This window comes from Mus musculus, chromosome 10 (assembly GCF_000001635.26).
Source record: "Mus musculus strain C57BL/6J chromosome 10, GRCm38.p6 C57BL/6J".
Classification (NCBI taxonomy): domain Eukaryota; kingdom Metazoa; phylum Chordata; class Mammalia; order Rodentia; family Muridae; genus Mus; species Mus musculus.
In genome coordinates, this window is record NC_000076.6 from 89,434,252 (window position 1) to 89,450,430 (window position 16,179).

The 16,179-nt window shown below is 44.7% G+C and overlaps 1 protein-coding gene across 4 annotated transcripts in view; it reads right to left on the bottom strand.

The window, feature by feature from the left end:
- The window catches only part of Gas2l3 (growth arrest-specific 2 like 3), a 35,159-nt gene extending 25,430 nt beyond the window's left edge, over positions 1–9,729 (bottom strand). For 2 of the 4 annotated variants that reach the window (NM_001284344.1, NM_001033331.2), the window contains exons 1-3: positions 9,604–9,716; positions 2,252–2,358; positions 42–110 (exon numbers count right to left, since the gene is read on the bottom strand). The gene's annotated coding sequence lies outside the window, so the exon portion shown is untranslated. Of the gene's footprint in view, positions 1–38; positions 111–2,251; positions 2,359–9,341 lie in introns of all 4 variants that reach the window. The other 2 variants (XM_011243445.2, NM_001079876.1) reach the window with 2 other exon arrangements.
- Positions 9,730–16,179: the final 6,450 nt, after the last annotated feature.

Below are 16,179 nucleotides of genomic sequence, written 5' to 3' on the forward strand. Positions count from 1 at the left end.
TTAACTATCCATTTCAACTGTGACTTAAAAATACTCACTACCTCCCCGTGATAATCCGTCAAAACCCAAAAGAGGCGGCAGCGTTGGCTCCAAAGCTCTGCTCTTGGAATCTACAACGGAAAGACAAACTTTAATAAATTCAATCAGACTCATGTAATCCTTTAATGTGTTTGTAGGGAGAAAATTAGTGAAAGGCTTACAGATTATATAGATTATATAAAAAGCATACATTGGCTGCTTGTTTACAGCAGGCACAACATAAAACTCCTGATAACCTTATCAAGGTTTTACCTATTCCCAGAGTTATGTCCTCCCGAGCTCTCTCTCGCACACCTCTCACTCACGGTGCCACCTAGATGCTGCACTCTCTAAGGAGCAGACGGAACCTGAGCTAAAGCTAACTGAAGAGCTTAGCGTCTGTCACACTCGCTCTGCAGAAGGCCAAAGACCACAGGCTGCCCTTTCTGATCATGTTTCTCCCCTCCGCCACAGCAAAAAGGCCAAAGCACAAGCGAGCATTGCTAACTGGCTTGTTACACTTCCCACCAGTTAATTCAGTGGGGGACACATTTTCCTTTAGCATAAATAACCCTTTGTCCCCAACAAAGGTTCACAGTATGAAACTTCCGAGACCATTTCTTAAAAAAAAAAAAAAAAAAAAAAAACACGCAGCAAAGAAGTTGTTCCCATTAAAATGAAGTTCCACATAATCAGACAAGGGCTCTAACAGTGGGAGCTGCCGACTACCAACAAAAGAAAGCTACAATTAGAAGGCGTGTGCTCAGCTGGAACAGAGGCGCATTCACAAAGGAGCCGTCCTAAGAATGTTCGGCAGCTGTGCTTTCTACGGAAAATTCAACAGAATCAGTTTTGTGGAGGAAAATGAGGAATTTGGGGACAATGGTCAGTCACTTGAACTTTAGCAAAAGTCACATGCTCTCAAATTCCTCCGGTTTGACAGACAGCACTCCTGAAGTGACAGAAGACCTGCATTTCCTTTACAAATATTTCTCGAAATCTCGGGATGGTTCACCTGCAGAATGCTTGCCGAGCATGCATGCGCAAGGCCTTGGGCTCAACCCATGCTACCTCGATAAATAAATAAACTAATTTGCAAAAAAAGAGGACCCTGGTACCTCGTAACGGATCCTCAGTATGAAAAGCTATTGTGTATACTCTTTATTTGGGGGGGGGGGGATTTTGATAACTGTCCAGACTGAATCAGTTAATCAGTTACTGAATGAGTTCTCAACTCCATCCCCGACGTAGAGCGCCAGTTTTTAAAATATAATCGAGCTGTCTGTACTGTCTTGGAAGCCAGTTTCACACCAAGAATAGGTGCGTGGTCAGCTCCGGCCCTGGTCTGCACGCAGCACAACCGCAACTTTCCTCTCCCTCACTTGTCCCGTCTTCCTCGAGTCTACCCTTCCCCGAGTCTCAGCCTCAATCTGAACCAGCAGTACATCAATCACTCCTGGGGGGTGGGGGCACGTCATCCCTGGGGGTACACCTTGCTTGGCTTTTTTCTTTCTCCCTCTGTCTTACTGGGGAAGCTGCCTTCATTCTTTACCAGCCTTAATAGGGTTTTTGGTTATTCCTCCCCCTGCAGCTTGCCCAGGACTGAGCCCAATCCACTCTTAATGAAGTGGTTATTTGGGGGTTGTATTTTCCTTAAGGTTCTCCTTGAAAGCTGACCTCAGATCACAAAAAAGAGAAAGCCATTCTATAGAGCATTCCTGCCCAGGGCTGCAGGCTCTGAGCCACACAGTATGCTGTATTCCCCACCCCCACATTATAAAACGTGACGTGAAGGACTTAAAGTCCCATGACACAATCCAGATTTAAACCGGGAGGAAGTACCTAAATGGCAAACAAGGAAGGTAAGCTTCTTCCAGGAAAGGGGGCAGGAGGAAGACTACTACTACATAGCACCGAGCCTCCAGATGACTGCCAGTTCATATAAGCTGCAAGGAGCGGGCCGGGTGCCAAGCCGAAACTGCAATAAGAACAGAGGCGTCTACTAGTCTGTAGGCCTGCAGTGTGCACCAAAGATGCTTCGCCATTTTGATGTGCTTCTCTAAGATAAAAGTTCAAGAATAGAGAATTCCTGACAAATGCAGAAATGTAAAAGTCTTAGCTTTAAAATTCCGAGTCAAATACTTCAGAGTTGCTTAGCGGAGAAAACAAGAGTTCTGTATCAATGCCAAATATTTTTCATATATTTTTTTAAAGTACATACTAATATACTCACCATCAAAACAGCACTATGGTAGTACAAAGCACGGGATTCATCTGGGTTCAACTCCTGCTCCAGCGTAAACCATCTATACGGGCACAACGGTGCTAACTTCTCGGAACCTGAAAGTGCATTAGAAAACCAGGGCCTCACCATCACCCTCAGACGCCTGATGTAAAAATAAAATGAGATGATATGTAAAGTACCCGGTGTAGGAGCACCTGACTAGGAAATCTAGGATGAGACATCTATAGTTCATTTGACAAAATTTACAAAATTAAAAAGATAAGCGACAGGATCCCATTAGATATAACTTACAAGACTTTTCCCACTAACAAATGTATGGTAATAAATGAAAAGAAAAAATGTTAACACAGACACATCAAAACTTGGAGCCAGAATATGCAACTTAGGGTTCTCTTTGCTAGGCTAAGTCTTCATAAAATCGAGATCTGTGCATGGGATGTGCATGTGTGCACAGACCCCTACACACCCAGGCAGAGGCTACGGCAGATCATCAAGGTTGCGCTGTCTCCGCTCCACCGTGCTGGAGCTATGGACATGTGCAAACGAGCCCTGCTTTTACATAGCTGCTGAAAAGGAGAATTTAAGTCCTTAGCCAAAGTGATCTTACTCTCTGAGGCATGTCCTCAGTCCATGAGTTTATATTTTAAACATAAATTCTTTGTCCCATTCAGCTTTATTTCTTATGTCCTGTTTTGTGTGATAACACATGCACTCGTGTGTTCAATAAACATTTATCCAGATCCTTTATTGAACTAGTCACCATAACTAAGACAAACACGGTGACCATCTCACTGTCCTTACAGAAGCTAATAACAAACACCACTAAAGACCGAAATAGGAACCAGACAAATCACTTCGTGACTTTAAACCACACCAGCGCTTGGAAGCCAAAAGCAAAATCTCTCAAGAGAAAAATAACAGGGGCCGACTTTACACTTAACTTGAACGAAATTATTTTCCTGTAAGAAAAGCGTAAATCTGAAGCACGGTAAGTGTTTAGCCAAGAATGGAAGAAGGGCTCCTAAACAGAGAGCAGTTCTTACAAAGGCTCCGTGTGAAGCAAGTATGATGTATTCCAAGAAGCACAATGGTCGACGGATGGAGAACGTGTGGCTTAGAATAATGTTGGAGAGTGGCCCCATCACCCTGGCAGCATTGAGAAAATTAGATTTCACTCTAAGTGTAGTGGGGAAACCACTGAACTGTTTTGATGGGGGAGTGGTGGTGTGATCTCATTCCTCGCTTTAAAAAGCTCTCTGAGGACAAAGGAGCACAGAGGTAAAACAGAAGGGAGTTTAGCAAAGAAAAGACGTAAGATATAAGAAAAAGAGCCAAGGGAAAGGATGGGAGGACCGGGGAGAGGCAGGAACAGAGAGGGCAAAGCAGTGAGCATCTATAGGCGAGAGGCCACTCTGGAGGGTGGAGACGGCCGCCTGCTGTGGACAGTCTGAAGAACTCCAGACCCGAAACCTGGATGAAAATGAAAACATGTTTTGATGACATTTCTGTATTTTTTTTAAACAAATACATAACATTCTAGAATCCTCACTCCGCATATCTAATGTCAAAGTGCTCTTTAGACTTCCAGCTTTGTTGACCACAGCACACGTCTCTCTTCCTGGCTGGTTCCACTCCTTGTTTCCAGCTCTTCGTGGCAGGCAGCCCACAGTTCTGGCAACTCCAGCATCTCGGGGCCTCTGACACAATCGGTGCTTCACCTTTAACGTCTCATGCGGTGATCTCTCTCGGCCTCTGCCGGGACACCTCTGACACACGCCTGGTCTCAGCAGCTTCCCTTAGTCACTGAGGACGATTCCACAATCCCTGTCCTGTATCCTGGACTCTAAAGCCAGAAGTGTGTGGCTGACGCTGCCAGTTTCTGCTGTTTGCTGGGGCTGAAACCTGGCCTTCTCCTTCAATCAACGCATGTATTCAGTGTTCTCCTGTTGATGGTTCCTTAAGTTTCTCTTCTATTCCTTTGTACAGCTTGGAAGCTTAGCTGAGTGGGTCTTTAGAGCAGGGGTTACCATTTGCTTTATTCCATTTAGCATCGGGCTTTTCTTTAAACATGTTATCTCTTGGACCAGTGGACTTAACTTAAACTGTACATTTTGTATTTTTCCTGGTCTCCCTTGCTCCTTTTTAATTGCTGATCTGCGTAAGAGTGATCACTGATAACCACACACACAGCCAGGACTAGACTGTCTTGGAATCTTCTCTGTCAGCTCCACTAATCAAGACCTCTCCAATTTGGCCACAGGCAGATTTGGGGTTGGGGGTGGGGGGGGGGCAGGGGGGTGGAGACAGAAATCAGCCATAGTCTTTCCCAAAATATCCTAGGAATGATCTCTGGGCCACTTACTAAGATTCTAAGATTCTTTCCCCCACCCCACCCCCCCAAGCCGGGCGTGGTGGGGCACGCCTTTAATCCTAGCACTTTGGAGGCAGAGGCAGGCGGATTTCTGAGTTTGAGGCCAGCCTGGTCTACAGAGTGAGTTCCAGGACAGCCAGGGCTACACAGAGAAACCCTGTCTCGAAAAAAAAAAAAAAAAAAAAGATTCTTCCCCCCCCCCACCCCCACCTCGAAATGTCTTCAGCTAGACTGTCATAACCTACATTGATTGCTCTCAGTACTGCTGTCTCCTATGCTCCTGCTGGAATGGCCCAGAAGCCCCATTTAAAATGCTCAAATACTTTTCTAGTCCAGAGTTTTCCATGTTCCTACAACAAACAGCACATTAATACCCTGCTCCCTGGCACTTAACTCTGCCTTGGTCACTGTTCCATTGCTATGAAGAGACACCACAACCAAGGCAACTCTTAAAAAAGAAAACATTCAATTAGGGGCCGGCTTACAATTTCAGAGGTTAGTCCAGAGCGGGGAACATGCCAGCATGCAGGTAGACACGGTGCTGGAGAAGTTGCTGAGAGCTACGTCCTGATGCACAGGCTGAGAAAGAGACTCTGGGCTTGGCTTGGCATGCACCTTTGACTGATTAAAGTATTCAAGTGACATGAACTGATAAGACAGAGGACTCACTAAGAAAAGCAAATGACTACGCTGAGAGTAGTCAGAGGTCAGGAATGCAGGAATGAATAGCTGCACAGAGGGGCAAGGACTCTGACCACTGTGACACTGGAGGATGCATATGGCTGCTCCGCTGGAGATAGCCACGTTTACTATACCGTCATCTATATCAGACAGAAGAATGGCACCCAGAGATGACCCATCTTAATTCCCAGAGCCTACAAACACCTTGACATGAAAAACAGGAAACTTGCAGACAGAAAAAAGACCTTGGGATGGAGAGCTTCCCCAGGTGGAACGAATGTAATCACAAGAGTCCTTAAAAGACAGTGGGGGACCAGAGAAAAGGAAGGTGGACTGGGGGAGGTGGGCACTGGGAGGAGAGGGAGGGATGATATTGGAATGTAAAGTGAATAAATAAATTTAAAAGGGGTAGAGGTAGAGGAAAGGCCAATCATAGGAGGCAATAAAAGGTCATGATAGGTACTAGACTGGTGCTGTGAAGATGAAAGAAGCCAAGGGATGCAGGGCCTTCCTGGACACTGGAAAAGGTAGAATGGACTCCTTCCTATAGAGAAAGTAGTAGCAGAGCCTTGCCAGTACCTTCTGTCATAAGCATCATTAAAACTCATGACTTTTTATCCTCAAACTTTAAGACAATAAATCTGTGCTGCTTTGACTCTTTCCAACACTTGAAAAACTGAGACAGGAAGAGTAAGACTTCAAGACCTGGGCTACACAACAAGATCGTGCCTCAAAATTTAAAATAATAATAATAATAATAACATACACCAATATTAAATTGGTACCTAAATATATATATATTATTAAAGGCTAAAGGTACTATGAAATAGTGACACAAATCCATGGTATATTTACCTATAACAACCACAGCCTCAATGGTAGACAAAGACATTTCAGAAAGTAAAATTTTAGGCTGAGAGGGGACAGTAACTGAGCACTTGGCTAGGATGCACAGGGTTTTGCGCTCGGTTTCCAGCGCTGCAAGAAAGCAGGAGCAAGATTTCCACAGTTTACTTACTAAAGCATCGCATACCACTTACGAGATATAGAGACTGTCTCTTTGTTGGAGAACTTGAGAACTTCTCTTGCACTGTTCAGCAGATACTGAATTTGAACAACTCACTGTGTGTATTTTGAGGAAGGTATACATACACATGTGAGTTCAAGTACCCAAGAAGGTCAGAGGAGGGGGCCTCATCCCTTGGAGCTAGAGTTAATTATAGGTGGCTTTGAACTACTCTGCAACAGGGATGCTGGGAATTGAAGTTGGGTTCTCTGCCAAAGCAGTGTATGATCTTAACCACTGAGCCTTCTCTCCAACCTCCACCCTCCAAAAAAACTTTGAAAAGATATTTAAAATCAGTTCAACTCCATCACTTCAACTAAAAGACTGCAAGGGAAATATACAAATACAGGAAAACTGAAAGAAAAATATATGTAATTATCCATTAACAGAAAACTTCTCAAATGGCTTATGGATCATTCACGCTGTATACTAAAATATGAGCGTGGGTAAAGAGTGAAACCCTTTCTCTAGACATGGTTGCACACGCCTGTAATACTTTCTCTAGACGTGGTTGTACACGCCTGTAATCCCAGCACTCAGAAGGCTAAGGCAAGTTGTCACAAGTTTGAGACCATCGTGGTTTGCAAAGCAACAGTTACCTTTTTTAGTTGCTGTGATGACCAAGGCAGCTTAGAGAAGCAAGAGTTTATTGGGGCTCAAAGTTTCAGGGTGTGAGTCTGTAGCCACTCATGGCAGCAGACAGGCAAACACAGCCCTGGAGCAGGAGCTGAGAACTTTACATCCTTAGAGCTTTCTGAGGGTTGACATTTGATCCACAAGTATGAGGCAGAGAGAGCTAACTGGGAATAGCTTGAGCTTCTGCAACCTCAAGGCTGTCCCCCCAGTGACACATCTCCAGCAAGGCCACACCTCCTAATCCTTCCCAAACAACCCTACCAACTGGGGACCAAGTGTTCAAACATAAGAGCCTCAGGGTGGGACCTTTCTCATTCAAACCACCACACAACACAGGTCAAAAGAAAGGAAGGGAAGGGGGGAAGAAGACGAGAGAGGAAGAGAGGAAAAGAGGAAAGAAGAAAAGAATTTTTAACAGAGCCAAACACTTTTTAATGAACCAACTTTAATTTTGGCCAGGAATATAAATCAATCCTAGGCTGAGGTAGAGTGCTTGCCTAGCATGCATAGAGTGCCAACCCAGCCAGGTGGTGGTGGCGCATGTCTTTAATCCCAGCACCTGGGAGGCAGAGGCAGGCGGAGTTCTGAGTTCGAGGCCACCCTGGTCTACAAAGTGAGTTCCAGGACAGCCAGGGCTACACAGAGAAACCCTGTCTTGAAAAACAAAAAACAATTAAAAAAAAAAAAAAAAAGAGTACCAACCCAAGACACACACAAGACACACACACACACTAACTCCACCAATAGCTAATATAATACCTTCTTACAACCAGTTTATATTGCATGACAGTAAGCAGACATCTATCAGATAATACATCAGCAGTTGCTAACACATGACTGACTGATGACATCAAACTCCCAAGATACTATCAGCGAAAAGATCACATTACCTTTTATATCTGTGCTATACTTTATTACAGTCAGGTTCTGTGACAGTTTATGATTCATAGATAAAATACTTAGTAATGTTCTGTTAACCAAAACATCTGGTGCATCACAGTGCAATTCAATGAGAAAACTCACTGGGTTCTTAGAGGAAGAAGAATAACTAATCCCAGCACTTGGCAGGCGGAGTTCTGAGTTCGAGGCCAGCCTGGTCTACCGAGTGAGTTCCAGGATAGCCAGGGCTACACAGAGAAACCCTGTCTCGGAACAAAAAAAAAAAAAAAAAAAAAGGAAAAGAAGAGGAGGAGGAGGAGAAAGAGGACTTATTATTATTATCCAAGAAATGTAATTAGGTTACTGCAAAAATTATTTCTGAGGCAGTTCTCTCTGATGATGAGGTTCTAATTCAACGCAAACTCGAGACAAATCAGATTAGCTTCCCATTCTCTCAATACATCCTTATTAGGTGTGTAAAAGGTGTACCTGATCCAAACATGAACAACTACTGAAAGACAGTAAAACATGTTGTACACTTTACTTTCTCAACAGGAAGGTGAAAAACATGCCTGAGGTAAGGAACTCTGCCCAGCGTCTCCAATGTCATGGCAGCAGACAGCTAGAAAGCAGTGTCAGCTGACCATAGTAAGTTTTAAAAACTGATGAGTCAGATGCAGCACCACGTCAGAATCTACACCAGAATATTCTTACTAGTTTCCTCCTGAAGGGAATTAAAGGTGTGGGGAAATCCCAATTTTCAATCATTCTGTGTAAGCTCAAGAGAAGTGAGCCCACAGCCATTCAGAACTACTTATCTAAGGGTAGTCATTAACGACCTCACATGGGCTAAGCAAAACCCAAACTCTGACCTAGACTGGACCCGCAGAAAAACACGTTCCTTCGTTTTAAAGAAAGACTACAGAGCACTCTAATGTGATCGACTCGGCCCCTAGGTTTAAAGGAGACAGGATGGAACGAGGTTGGGGTGGGGTGGGGGTGGGGGATATGCATGGGGATGCAAGCTCTTCAAATGGTTCCTCCGCCTCCCAGGGCATTCTGCAAGCCTCCCCCAATTCAGTTCTCCAAACCCAGGGGTGTGGGTGGGAGAGCGTTGTGCAAGGGCTCCACTAATGTTCCCTAATTCCGTTAAGTCTGGGAGATCTGAGCCCTGCAGAAGCGAAATAAGGAAGAGTCTGTAGTGCCTATCACGGGGCAAAACAGCAGCGTGATCATGAGTAGGAGTCTGTCCTGGGCCAATGATTATATCCCTTCCTTTCTGAGGATGATGATGAAGAAGAATCAAGTGACCTTTCTGGCTGGGCGCTGGGCAGCAGGGTGACCGGCTACCATGCACTAGTTTGTGTCTCAGAGCAGGACAGGTCGCGGCTCTACCTCGCGCCCCTCCCGCTCCCGAGCTCACACTTATAGCCCCTCTTACCCACCAGAGCGGGCAGGTGTCGGAAGGTGAGCTGAACGTCACCGTGACAGCCCCAAGAGCCAATCATAGCAGGCGGCTCCCTCAGTCAGCCAATCGCAGAGTTCTAGGGAATCCTGCAGCTCTGTAGCCCACCTGAACTCCACCGGGACGCTATAGACTGGGGAGGTGGGGGTGGGGAGTCCGTGCTGAGGCGCAGCAAAGATGCCGCAGGACAGGCAACGGAAAGTTAGGGAGGAAAAGAGAAATCCAAGAGGGAAGTCACTCACCAGCCCGGGAGCGAGATCACTTCTCCGGGCGACTCGGGCTCAATCTGTGCGTGCCAGCAAGCCTGCAACCAACCGCCGCCGCCGCCGCAGTTCGTCGCCCAGCGCGGCCGCCTGTTTCGAAGGAGCCAATCAGAACCGGAGGCGTGGTCTGGGCGCCACGCCTCCGGAGACTTTCTACCGCACGAAGAATTCGTAGCGACCTTTTCCAGTCCAGTCTCTATCAGTGGCAGTGACAACCCCTCCTATTTGTCCCGTCGTTCAGGAGAGTGTGTGAAGCCCGCCTCTCAAGGCTGCTTCAGAGCGCCCTGGAATGTTGCTCTTCCCAGGACTTTGAGCTCCTTCCAACCCTAAAATCTGCTTACATCCATCCGGAGGGGCACTGAGGTTTCCAGAAACACAAACCAACCCAGCAGGGACCCGTCCAAAGCAGAAGTCTTTCAGACAGAGCCCACCCCAGGCCCCTCACTGTGAAAGAGAGAGAAAAACCCTGCAGTCACCCCTGGAAGCCAAAAGAGGATGTTGGCTCTTCCTTCAGGAAACGTGGGGGAAAGGGGAGTTGGATGTCAAAGTAACAATGTAGCCATGTGATTGTTACACTGTAGTGATAGATGTGAGTTAACTTCAAAAGTGGCTTTTTGATGTGGGCTGATCTTACTGGCTAAAAGCCTGGAGGTTCTGTGTTCTGGCCCAAGTTCTTAGATTCCTGCGGCTTCTGTTCCTTTTAAGTCTTGACACCTCGAATGTGCAGGCTTCTCCATCTCTAAATTGTGGGCATTGAACTGAAACCTGGTCTCTCACAAAAACAATACAGCTTTCATAGGGAACAAAACAATCTCAGTTTTCAAAGGGCTGAGGGGCATGGAATGGGGAGTCTGTGAAACAGGGTGATGGTCAGAGGTTTGGAAATGACTAGATATTGAAGGAACAACAGGAATCTGCCAGAGGAAGTCATTGCTATGAACGATTGATTCCTAGGCAGGAGTAACAGCAAATGCAGGACCCGGGAGGCACATGGAACGTTCTGGAAGGAATCGTTTTGCATAACCTAAGTTTGGACCTGGAGAGACAGAGCAGTCTGAAAGTATGTGTGTATGAAGGTAGGCCTGATAGATACTGAGGGATGTAGATGCAGTCCTGGTGCAGGCCTGTGAGATAATTACAAGGATATAAAGAACAAGGAAATTCATTTGTGGGGTTTTCATTTTAGGGAGGGGGGGGTGTGTTCACTTTCAAAGATTTTTGAAGAAAGGAACAGAATAGTTTGTCATTAAAACAAACAAACAAACAAAAAGCAACCTAAAATGACAACTCCCTAAAGTAGCTCAGAAGGCGGGTATGAAGGAAGTATCTGGAAGAACTAAGAGGGTGATTTATCTGGCCTTGGTTATTATGTGGTGGCACTAGTCTTAGGAATACAGGAAAAACAAGCTGTGGTAGAGGACCAGTGTTCATTTTCGCTGGGTGTATTAAGTTTGAAGTTCAAGATAATCGTAGAGCTAAAGATGTCCCGATAACAGCTGAGCTGGCTGGAGCTACTTCAATCCATCTAAGCAGAAGATAAGGATTAGAGATGCTCTGCGGCAGGCCCTATCCTAAGCACCAGGGATCCTGCTCTCCCGGGATTCCAAGTGGAGAAGGCCATCATTAAAAATTGATCAATGGACTTGATGATATCAGCCTGTAGTTGTTCCTGGTTTTTTGTTTCCTAATTGCAGTCCATCTGAGATCTCTTTGCCGACTGCAACAGCAGCAGAAATTCACAGAGTCTGTTAAAATCGCCCTGTGTTTCCCAATATTTCTTATTTAAAACCATGGGGCTATTTATATGCCTCCTCATTTAGCCAGATTTTGATGCTTTAAATTAGATATCAAAATATGTGCACTTCCCTGTAAAACTTTAAGAACAACTGTGTCTAAGTCCCTAGCACCACAAAAATTTTGATTAGTAATAAGTTGTGCTATATAACTCTTATTTGATGAGTCACTGCTTAGCAATGGTCCTTATGATTTTTTCTTACGTGTATGCCTTGTGCCTAAATATTTGAACACCATTTATTTAAAACGGAAACTGTGCTCATGGAAATGTAGTCTCCCTCCACACACAGCTCTTAACATTTTTAAGTCACTTACTGAAACCTTGCAGCATCTACTTTAAGGCCTGCTTTGTTCTCACTCCTCTGTCTATTTGGTGACATAGAACAGTGCTGTTGGGAATGTTCCAGAAGCTGGAAATCTGTGTAGTCCTCTCAGCCTGTATCCCTCCGTGCAATTTAGATGATGAACCCCCTCTAGGTCCTTCGATTTAACCTGCTTCTCTCTCACTTCCCTTAAAGTTTGCCTTCGCTTGTTTCATTCACAACTTCGCGTTTAGATTTGTTCTTAATTATTACCCCATCCCCTAAGCACACTGGCCAGCTCACCTACCTTGATCTTAGCACTGCAATTAGTAATTGAGGGTTCCATCGAATAAGCTATAATCTACTTTCATGTGTAGGCTTTCTAATTGGTGGTTAGGTTAATAGCCATGTTTCAGAGGTTGTTTCTTTAATTGAAATTGGCATAGTTGTAATGTGGGGGGTACAGAGGGGCCACCAGTTCCCTTCCATCAGATGACACTGTATTCATTCTGACTTCCCAATTTCGAAAGTATGTCCCACTTCAGGGAGCACCATGTTTGGAAGCCTCAGTGTTTAAATTACATTACATCGGGAAGTTATTTGTCTGGCTAAAAAGCTTTTTCAAATACAGAGGATCCTCCAAAAATCCAGTTGTCCTTGAAGTCAGGTGTGTGATCTCACTACAGACCTACAAAGATGCTTTGGTTCCTTAAAATACACCGTGGTTGGTTTTCACTTCACTTTGAATTGGTTTTCGGACCTTTGGTTTTTATTTCAGCATTTTGGAACCGGTTTTAATTTTGCTCTGACATTATTGTCAGCCATGGATTGTGCATTGTGTGGAGTAATAAGTGAAATGCCAGGGTGATAGACATCTTGACCTGGTCACAATTAAATCACACCATCAGCAGGTGGTCAACTGATATCCAAATACACTAAAAACAATACTGACCTTTGTGCTACTGTAAGAATGCTACCTATTTATGTTAATAAGTATGTTATATGATCTTATAACAGTATGATCTTATAACAATAGCCGTGGCTAATATCTATGTACTGAGTTAAGTATTGTACACCCCAACTCATCTCCACTGGGCCCTCAAAATATGACTTTATTTGGAAGTAGGCTTTTTCCCCAAATCTGATTAGAGTTTATTAGACAGAAACACACACACACACACAGAGGCATGTGCGCACACAGTAGGACAGGAAAGGAACAGAGGTTAGCATTATGCGTTTCCAAACCAAGGAATGCCAAGAGCTCCTATAAATCCAGGAGATTCAAGAGGAGGTATTCATAGAATCTTTGCAGGGAGCTTGGCTCTGCTGGAACCTTGATTTTAGATTTCTGGCCCTCAGAACTGTGAAAAAATGGCTGTTTGTTTAAAGCTGGCAAACATCTAGTAATGCTGGAACTCCAGGAGACAATACCATCTATATCTGAACAGAGATTTAAAGAAATCACACAGCAAGAACAGCAGCATGAAGATGTACTCTCCAGTCCCCTGCTTCATTTATAAATGTCACAGATGTTAACAAGTGCTTATAGAACCATGATTTCTCCAATTGGCTTGTCATCCAAGGATCACCCAGTTTCCATCACATTTACTTTCGTGAAATAGAAAAAAAAATTAAAAATCTTCAAACTCATGTCAGAGAAACTCAAAAAGGAAATGTTTAATCTTAGGATAAAATTCTCTAACTTCATGTAAAGTGTAATCTGAGATTTCAACTAGCATCAACAATTTGGTGGTTTGTATGAAAATTTTACTTAGCCCCTGATGGTGAACTATTTGGAAGGATTAGGAAACGTGGCCTTGCTAGAGTAGGTGTGTCCTTGTTGAAGAAGGTGTGTTGTGTGCATTACTGGGGTGGGCTTTGAGGCCAGCTCGAGCGCTCTCTCTCTCTCTCTCTCTCTCTCTGTCTGCTACTTCTCCAGCATTTTTCCTACCTGTGAACCCCCCATGCTCCCCACCATGATGCTAATAGATTCCCTATCAGAAGTTGGAAGTAAACCACGGATTAAATGATTTCTTTGTAAGAGTTGCCTTGATCATGATGTCTCTTCACATCAATACAACAGCAATCAAGGCAACCAGAATCTAGTCCCTGTTAACTCAGATTCCCTTTGGCTACAAGATGGCTTCCACAGGTTCTACATCTCTGTAGGCTCAACTTAAACTCAAATATAAAAATAAATAAATAAATAAGTGGATATTTGTATAGTTGTGTGTAGGTTTAAATTTTTCAAAACCTACCTTTAATAAGGGTTCTTAAGCCAGGCAATGGTGGCGCACACCTTTAATCCCAGCACCTGGGAGGCAGAGGCAGGCAGATTTCTGAGTTCGAGTCCAGCCTGGTTTACAGAGTGAGTTCCAGGACAGCCAGGGCTACACAGAGAAACCCTGTCTCAAAACAAACAAACAAACAAACAAACAATCAAACCAAGGGGGGGCTCTTAAATGTTTTAACCTCTCTTCTAGCCCACCATCCACCTGAGGTAGTGGGAAAGGAGGGTCATTAGGATACAGGAGAAGTGGACCTCTCTGGGGCGAGTCCAGTCTTTGTTTGTTGGGATATCAGCAGTTCAGTCCAGTAACAAACACCAAATATGAATCAGCAGCTGCAGTCCAGTCCTCTTGCAGTCACTACACACAAACCAGCACAGGCAGTTCAATCCAGATGAAGCCGCAAGGCTCACCAACCGGCTAGGGTTTGCATAAGTGGCAAGAAACCCCAGGAATCGCACAAGAAGTTCAAGGGCGAGTGTCTCTCTAAGGCATCACCACACGTGGAGCTCAGCAATGCAATGTAACGCAAACCAGGACTTGCATGTTCTTAATGAAAAATAGTGAGTCGGAGCAAAGCAAACCAATGCTCTCTCCCACTGTCTGTGAGGTCATATTTATACTCCTTCATCATGTGTTCTTTCACGAATCTGCTATAGCAAAACGTCCTTTCACCCGTGTCTGCTTCAGCAAAACATCTCTTCACCTGTGTCTGCTTCAAGAAAACATTTGACATAACTGACTTTCCAAGGAAACCAGAAGTTGCCACTTCAGATGTGCTCAGGTTAAGAAACACAAATCACTCTAGGTGATTCAAAAGGAGGCGGTTTAGCATAGATTTGGGTTTTCTAGGGAATGGAATTGTGACCCAGAGATGAAAACCAGCAAGGAGTTCTGGACTTGGAAGTTAAAAGCCAGAACAATCATCACCAGGGCAGAACTTGACCTGTAGAGCTGAGACGCCATCTTCACTGAGAGAGTGGAGGAAAAACATTCTATCATTTCTCATTCTCCAGACTCCCAACAGGGCCTTTCTTGATAGAACCTGGTCAAAGCCAGCTGACCTAGGATCATGTACAATGTAGCTTGTTGGGAATTAGCTCTTCTTCCCTGGATAAGTAGGGATGCAAATGGGATGGATGGGCCTGAACACCAACAAGATACAGTAGCTGGAGGGTTTGTTGTTGTTTTCTTTCTGTGAAACCTCAGCTTCATTAGCTTCTGGAGAAAAAGAAACATCAACGCATCTTGGTTAGAGATGTTCATGTTAGCAGCTGGGATGTTGGGTGTATGTTGCTTCAGGCTGTGGATTGAGCCAAGGTGCACTCGTTCTACCTCCCATTCTGGGTCATTCTGATTCCCAGGGTAAGCTCTCCTTCTGGCAGATGGCAGATATTGGGTGTGCAGGGCAGCAAGCAAAGACACACTGGTCTCCTAGGCTCTGAGCTGATATATTGTCACTTCCACCTATATTCCAGAGCCCAGAGTCGGCCACACAGTGAAGGGACACTAGCCCATTGGAGTATGTGGCTCTGGCAGGCCTTGCCCTTCTCCCCACTCCCTCTGCCTTTCTAAAGAAAACTGTTAGATTACGTTCCTAAAGTTAGCCACCAAGGTCCATTCCCTTTTTTAGTCATTTTCTCTTCCTGAGGCTGACTACCAAGATCCAGCTATCAAAGTACTGAAGTTCATAAATTCAAAAACTCCCTTTGATTCACCTAATTAACATGCCCAATTAAAATTTAACACCTCATCCTAACACATGGTTTACCCCTGTACCCTTATAAACTGCCATTTGCCTATGGGCCATGGCTTTCTCCTCTCTATCCAGAGACAGTCCTTTGTCCCCCAGGACAAAAAACAAACAAACAAACAAACAAACAAACAAACAAAAACCTCTCCCTATTCCCTTCCCCTCTCCCTTGCCCACTCTTTTGTCTTTGTCCCTTATCCCTGCCTTCTGTCCCTCTGGGGCAAATCAATATGCTTTGCGCCGAGAACTTGGTCTTGAGGAGTCCTGAGCTGAGCTCAAGGTTCCCCACACACAGACAAGCCGAACTTCAGTGGGCAGAAATGAATGTTCTTCCCAGTCTTTTATAAGGTGTGATGTATTCAGATTCATAGATTCATAGATAAGAGAATTTACAAACAGACCAAGAGGGAGAGCCAAG